We start from the raw sequence: 8,696 nt of genomic DNA on the forward strand, positions 1-8,696 counted from the left end.
AAATAGAAATTTGAATTTTCTCTAGTTTGACCAAGGCAAAGTCAAACTGATATTTCCTTGTTGCATTTTCAACACTCCCTCTCAATAAGAAAGGAATTATAAACCACCCCTATCTGGCACCTATGGAACTCAAACTTCCCTTTTGAATAGACCTTTGTCAAAATATCAACATATTGTTCCTCTATTGGAATGTACTGCAACAACATTATATGCCTCTACACACAAGCTCGTAAATTGTGATATTGGATATCTATATTCTTGGATCGATCATGAAAAATAGGATTTTTGGAGAGCTTGAAGAAACTCTGATTATCACAGTAGATCACAGTGGAAGAAGAAGTGGAAGGAGATGACGACGGGGAGGAGGATGACAAAGAGAAAGAGTCACATGAATTAATGCTATATAATAGCCAACTAGTAGCCCATTCAATAAAATCATTCACCATTTAGCATATGCACTCTGCTATGTAAATATTCCAAGCAACAGACTTAGTCAAGGACTCCAAGCCTGGACAGGTGTCATTGGTAGAACAATTTCAAGAGATTTCTCATGAGGGATTCACTCAATGAACCTCTGACATATCACGTGCATTTGTAGCATACTAAAACATACTCTTAATTTGACTACATATTGGAAAACACCTCTAAAACTAACTTTATTTAACCCCCTGCCAATACGAACCCAATGCACCTTCCCCATTTAAAAACCCCTTCTTTCACTAGATATTGTAGGTATCCATTTTTGCATTAACATTTTTTATACCCATTTATATTTTTTTATTAACTTGAGCTCCATTTTTAATAAAAACATATAAATAGCCTTTACCCATACTATATGTTAAATATATTTTGTCATTTTTTCTTCACTATATATCCCCCAATATGAACTCACATTATATGGTGTTTCTCCCCTAGTGAAGCCCCTATGAGATTTCTATGCAAATAGTCAAAGAAAGGAAGAGAGAAATAAGGATAGAAGAAAACCAACCACTTCCCTGGATGCAGGTTAAGAGTGCATTGGATCATGAGAGGGGAATCTTTGAATTGGTGGTGTTGTAGTCTAAGGAGGATATAGTTAAATCCATGGAAGATTATGAAGTTCATCAAATATCCCTGCAAGTAGATCATATTCCATCCTCATATATCATAAAAATCAATATGAAAGTGACTCATATAGGGCATAGACATATGCATAGAACTAATGCCACTTCCAGGAAGTTGCAGGAATTATATAATAAGCTGAGCAACCAATTAAAGTATGAAAGGATGGCATTGGTATGCAAATCTAGGAAAATGAAGATTAAAAACCTAGAGGATAGAATCACCCACCCAGCTACATATCCTCGTGATTTTAAGCAATATAAAACCATGTTGGAGGACAGGGAAAGGGAGATAGCATCCATAAAGAAGAAACTAAATATCCTAGATGCACACCCCATGAAAATAGATGAGTTGGAAAGGTAGAGAAAGAGCACTAGGAGTTAAAGAAGAAGCTCCATGATGCACTAATTAAGAATAAATAATACAAAGATCAAGTTGTGTTATTGGGGGAACAAGTGTAAGGGATGAAGGAAAAGACAAGTGGGACTTCTAATCCCCACCAAATGCCTAATGTTTAATGACAGTATCAAAGGATGCCAAGAAACAACAAGTTTTACTCTCCAATGGGGAGGAGTAGTTGAAGAAAAAGGAAGAGGAGCTAGAATCCAAAAAGATAAAATTGTATCAGACACATGAAGATGGTGATAAGATTGAAGATGAAATAGAGGTTTTAAGGAGGAAAAATCCAAGTAAATCATCTCTTAATTCTGGAAGAGGAATCATATGGGAGAGGATAATGAAGACAATGGACAAGCGTTGGGATTACATGGAGTTGATTGAAGAGAAAATAGACACTATCAAGAGAGCCAATAGATAGATGAATGTAATTAAGAACAATATCAATGAATTCCCCGCTAAGGTTGGAGTGATAATATATTTCCTTAATAATATGCCCAAGGAGGATGTATTGAAGGAAAATATTGATAGATCTAGATTTGTAGTGAGGGTCAATCAGATGAGAAGTAAACAAAAAACATGTGACATTGGTTGAGAAGAAAGTAGAGGGATTGGCAAATGAATCACAAGGCCTTAAAGATAAATGTGAGGTGTTGTACAAGAGGAAATTCCCAACATTATTTGATGGTAATGGGGATTTGTATTCCAAGGAGTCCCTCACAAAGATCCTGATTGAGATTAGAAATGATCATAAAGGATTTGGTGAAGATGATTGTTCCCTAAAAATAAGATACATCGTAAACCTGTATGGATATCATTCTGAAGTCGTGTTCATGCTACATAAACTCTTCAAAGAATAAGGAAAATTGGATTATGGTGCAGCCACAAATTTAGATGGATCCATCTTGGATGCCGTGGAGTAGGAATATTCTCTCTGCAGACAGAGACACTCCCTCTATCCCAGGGGAGAGGTTCTAGCCACAAACAAGACAATCTAATATAAGTTCCCTTAGATTGAGAATGGATAAGATCCTACCTCTTGTATCACTAATCCTTGTTTGATGAAGTCCTTGTGTCTTTGCTCGAGCAATTAGTTCCTTAATGTCAATCAAGCACTGAAACAAATAGACAAGAAACAAAAGCACACATGATAGCATACAATATATATTCAACCTACTTAAGAGGCTAAGGATTCTTAAGCTACCAAATAGCATACGCAATTGATATAGGAAACAAAATATCAGTTGTATTATTATGACAAAAATGAAAGTACAACATTCGCCTTAGCATTACAGGTTTCCTTCGACATGTCCGGGTTCCAGCACCACTGTTAGCATCTCATGGTTCACCTCAAAAAAATGGAATTTCAAGGCTTCTTCCTCTTTTCTCCAAACCAAACAAACTACACATTTATTCTCACTCTACAAGCACAAGACTAGAATACTAAAGCTCTCAAGAGTTGTTTTGGTTATCAAGATTTTGCAGATTATTCCAACGCTTTCATTAGCTAGTTGAGGTTGGAAAAGGAGAAATTTATATAGCTTGAGCGAGAGGACATGGATCCTCTTATGATGGGAGAGGCCTTATCCCTTTTGGTTTGTTCCATTTTAATAGGGGAAAGGAGCCCAAACAGTCTCTCTAATCTCTATCTCGATTAACCATTTACCAGACTTCCATTCACGAAGCTTCTAGACCTATAAGCTTCGACTCCATTTTTAAAGCTTTCCAAAAGAGGGTCAGCGTGGGTCATGAATGGATTACCAACATTTTTCAGCGCTAGGCCCAGTGTTAGACTCTGCAAATCAGTGCAGGGAAGAAATTGAGTGATACATCTGGTCTTGAAAATTGAGTTTGAAGGAATATTCTTGGGAAATGCTGTAAGAGGGAAATGTTCTGCAGATGAAGAGTGGTGTGAGGACATGTTCTTCATGATAGGAAAACACATGAGGGTCACTGTAGAGGTCCTCCAGGATCAAGGAATGGGGAGTACAGGGACAGTGGCAAAATGTTGTGTAACAGATGCTCGGCATGTGATTCTCCTTTTGGCAAGGAGTGGAAGCATTTGATGGATTTATATAAATTTTCCAACCAAAGGGGACCTATATAGTCTAATTATGGGGGATAAATGCCATAAGTGTCTCCACTAGAAATCAGCTCTAGTTCTAGGCCACTACACAATAACAAGCACAACCACAACCGTCACCGCAAGTGTTAGCTTAGAAAAGGTAGCCCCCACCAGTGACCCATCCAAGGTAATGTGCAGCCTTACAACCAACACCTAAGCAAGAGAGATAAATAAACTTGCACATGAGAAAGAAAGAGATAGAAAATTCCACTATAGCCAAAGCAGGTGGGACCCACCCTAAGACTGGCAAATCTATGGAAACTTCTAGAAGAAGTTAGTTATAGAAAATATATCATCTTTTGTAGAGATTCCTAGTCGTTACTAAATACCACTAGTGGTTTAGGGGTAGGGTGTTGGGTCTTGAGAGCCTATCTATAGGCCTCATTTTGATGTAATAAAGGGAGAGAAATTTCTAATGTATGGAAACTATGTCAATTTTTTTTTGGAAAATGTTGGGATATTTTGAAGCTCTTGCAAAGGGAGGAATTCTGAAGTATGTCATGGGTTATCAATGTTTTCCATATAATTTTAAAAACCCATGTTTTAATTTGAATTTTGCTCAATATCAATACAATTACAGAAGTCTTTCATTGAAGATAATGTTGTAAACTTGATTTTTCATGCAATCTAAATGTGATTATGAATTAAAGATAATTCTAAATTTGTAAGGTTGTTTTCTTTAATTTTTGTGGGATTTATCAAGATTATGAAGATTATATTTATTATTTTGGTAAAATTTTACATGGGTTGAAATGAAAATGTATAATTCAACTTATTGCGATTTCTTACAGTTGAACTCATAATTTCTCAATTGTTCACTTGATATCAGTAGGATGAAATGAATTCTTAATTTCTCGTCTCAGTTTGTTGAAATCTATTGTTCATATTTTCTTTTCTCAATACAACCCTCCTTATCCTTATGTCAAACCTAAGAAACATGAATACTCTAACCTGAAAACATGTGGAAATTATACCCAACAACACACTTTCAATTATTGACACTTCCATACCTAAAATTATCAAAAGAAACAAAGATCATAAAACAAAAATTGAAAATATGATTTGGATTGCAGAGATATGCTCTTCATACTTTTTTCCTTATTAAAATTTTATGTTAAAACCAATGTGCATGAACACTCAAACTTGGAAATATGCAGAGATATACATAGCATAATTAAAGCTAAACTTTGCTCTTTCATAGATTTTCAAGAGGTACAAAATCTTTTAAAAATAGAAAACTAAAATCAAATTTAGATGTTCCCAGGATCTAGATTATAGCATAACATAGTGTGACTCTAAGACCCCAACACCTTGTATAACACCTCAATTAAGGGGTTATTGGATCCAACCCCTAGGGGCAACTCGATTGGTGATGGCCATGATATTAAGTCTTATGTAAAGTATGTTTTTCAAGGTTCAAATCCCCTGATATACCGTGTGGGATATGTGTGGGGGCACACATAATTCACCTAAATGTTATAGTTGTAGTGGTCAAAATCAATCCCATGTCACACGAGTATGAGCTAGTCCCAATTGTTGATTCCTCTAGATACAAAAAAATTTATTATTAGATCCAAAAAAGGAACTCAATTGAGGGATTGTTTAAATTCCAATCAAGGTCTTCAGTGCTAAAAGATGTTATGAATATTACTTATATTCAATGATTACATACATTATTTTCACATTCCTACCTTGCAAAAATCATGGCATGAGTCAATGGATTCACTTGTAGCTTCTGCAGCGAAGGCCAAAAAGCCTTAATATTTCATATCTTGTTGGGATCCTTGAAATGGAAAAGATCCAATTCAACCTATTATATGTCCAACAAAATATTAAGAATATTTTCCCTCTCCAATTAAAAGGTTAATTTTGTAGTAGAGAAAGAAGAGGTCACCAACATTGCACCACAAGAAGATCCATTCCCTTTTAATTTAGATTGAATCTACGAATCCTTAAAGGAATAAATTAACACATGCTTTGTCACATTAGAGGAGGGACAATGCCCGAAGATAGACTTTGGCTTCCCAATAATCATAGACAATTCTCTCCTAATAGAAAGACTAGAACAACCTTGTGACTACTTCTCAAGGGATATTCCTAATTCTCATTATTAACTATGGAGAGGAAGATCATTGTCCATTAACGTTGACTTTGGTATGCTAAAACTATATAATTAAATTAATTGGTTTGATTTGTTATTTTTTTTCCATGATCAAACTACTTGGAAACAATCTTTGCTTCATCTAATTTCTCTAAATTCTAGAGATATTACAACACATAAAGCAACAAAATTTATAATTTCAAGTAGAATTGAAGATGCAGGACTACTTCTACACTAATGATGCTCCTACATCATGAATCGTGTAGAGGATGAAACACTCCCATTGAGTGTTTAATCTACAAAGATATTAAATGTAGCTTTCAAAATATTTGGAAAATAGGCAAACTCAATAACATATTAATTAACAAAAAATCAACAAAAATCAAGTATTTTCATAAAAATAACATTATAAATCAATATAACTAGTGTATATTATAAATTTTGTAAATCAAAATTAATATTGGTGAGCAAAATTCATCATTATCAATACAACTATGATGATGACATTCATTCATAAATATATACCCACCACCCTTTTTTTTGTTGCTAAATTTTCCATTTATATGTAATAATAATAAATAATAATAATAATAAAGTCACGGCCAATCTAGACACTAAATTGGTATATCATATCTCCTTTCTTGTAAGACAATGTACCCACCTCCCCATAAATATTTAACCGCTAAAGTCTATGAAACAATATTCTCAAAACTAGTATGTGTTTGTATACATTATAAAAATATTCATAAGAAAATTTATTTATTTTTCTCAAAAAAGATGTAAGATACCTTGTTCATAAGGAATTTTAAGATGGTGTTCTTGATTAACATCCACTAATACCAATATGGTCTATTGGACCTTAAGAATGTAGGAAATTAATTGAGATTCTTTAACATTTTATTTCTATGATTGAAAAGAAGAGAGAGAAGCGTTCCTAGATCATTGTAGTTTTTTGACTTGACAAGTCAAGAAGGTTTCTAGTGTGGAAAATATTTTGAAAATTAGAACAGATGTGAGTAAGAGCTGGGCAATCCAAGAGAAAGTTATTTTCATCTTCAACCATATTAGTATTGTAAAGGTGACAAACTCTTTCTTCCCAAAGTGTTTTGGAATAGACCAACACTTGTTTTCACTTCGAAGCTCATGAGAATAAGTTCTTATCATGGAAATGTTGATTCTCTTTTGAGCACTTGTTAAGACATAAGGATAATTCTAGTTTTTGAGATTCGGGTTGATCACCTTATTATAATACCTTAGCTTCCTTTTTCCCACTAAGTCCTTATCCTCCCACAACTTATCTTTAAATTTGGAAGTAATAATATTTTTAATATTATCCTTATTCTTCAATATTATCTCCTCCTTTAGCCCCCAGTGGTCAAGCCAAGATTGGACATCCTTATGCCAACCTCACTTGAGCTGGAGGTGCAAGTTTTTTCTAGAGTTAGAAAAAATCTTAGGATACCTCTTGGCTTCCATGTTGTATAGCTTCTTCTCATACATGAAATATCTTATCATAGTATTGCTTTGAATAGGGGAAATGTTAGCTTTAATCAAGAGGAAAGGTTCGGGGGTATTTCTTTTAATCTTTAGTCTGAAGGTTACAAATTTCTTTTGGATCAACTCAATCTTCCTCCATGATTCTCTAGATATACAACAACATCAAACCTCACATCCATATAAAATAACAGGGGTGGCTAAAGTCCCAAAGAAGTACTTTTTTTACTCCATGCCTAAAAATTTGTTGACTTACAATTGTTTTTAAGCCCATAGTAATCTCACCAACCTCAAATTATCTTTTACTTAATGTTATAATTCTAATTGAGTTAATGATGAATGGCGATTCCCACATATTTGTATGAAGAAAATTTCTCAAAATAGTTATTATCATAAATGAAATTGTCATAGTTGAGATTTTTGGATTTATTATCATGAATTTGATCTTGTCGGTATTAAGAGTCATAGCCATCTCAAAGTAATAATATTGGAGGATTATAAATTGTTTGTCGACATCGTCTTGGTTCCTAGCTAAAAGAAAGATATCGTTAACATAAAGGAGAAGAGTAATGACCATACCAGTGAACTGGGACCGTTATATCTAACTTTATATATTTTATAATAGAATTTAATAATTTATTAATTAAAAAAAAATTGTTTTTATAAAAATATATAATAAATAAAATTATTATATATATTTGAAAAATAGTCTTGAGAAAGAGACTTCTTATTATGTTCATGAATATCTCTTCTATAATAGGAAGAATATAAAATATTCTATGAGTGAGAACATTTCTACCACATACTAGACATATAGGCAATCTTTGAGATGTAATTTATTCCATTGGAATAATTAGATATTACGCTACATGTTATTTCACTATTTTGAGGAGGAAAGCAAATGAGAATGAGCAAAAGATATTGGAACATTGATTTGGAAGAGATGATGGAAGAAAGAGTTCATTTAGGGCATAAAACTAGGAAATGGAAACCTAAGATGGCACCTTCCATTTTTACAGAGCATAAAGATACTCATATTATAAATCTGGCTAAAATTGCTCATTCTTTATCAGAAGCTTGTGATCTGGTGTTTGATATAGAAAATAGAGGAAAACAATTCCTAATAGTTGGTAGGAAATATCAAGCAACTAATTTAGTAGCATCAACTTCTACAGAAGCTCGATATTATTATGTAAATAGAAAATGGCTTGGTGGTATGTTAACTATTAGTCTACTACATAGACAAGACTTCAGAAGTTTAAGGATTTAAAAAAAGAACAAGATATGGGACGATTCAATCAACTTCCAAAAAGAGAAGTAGTTATGCTCAAGAGGCAATTAGACCAATTGCAGAAATATCTAGGTGGGATTAGATGCATGATGAGCTTACGTGATATCGCAATAATTACCAATCAACTAGAAGAATCCATTGCTCTTTGGGAATGTAGAACTTTGGGTATTCCGACAATTTTCTTGGTT

This window comes from Pinus tabuliformis, chromosome 1_2 (assembly GCF_031772625.1).
Source record: "Pinus tabuliformis cultivar Carrire ecotype Pingquan chromosome 1_2, CPIR1, whole genome shotgun sequence".
Classification (NCBI taxonomy): domain Eukaryota; kingdom Viridiplantae; phylum Streptophyta; class Pinopsida; order Pinales; family Pinaceae; genus Pinus; species Pinus tabuliformis.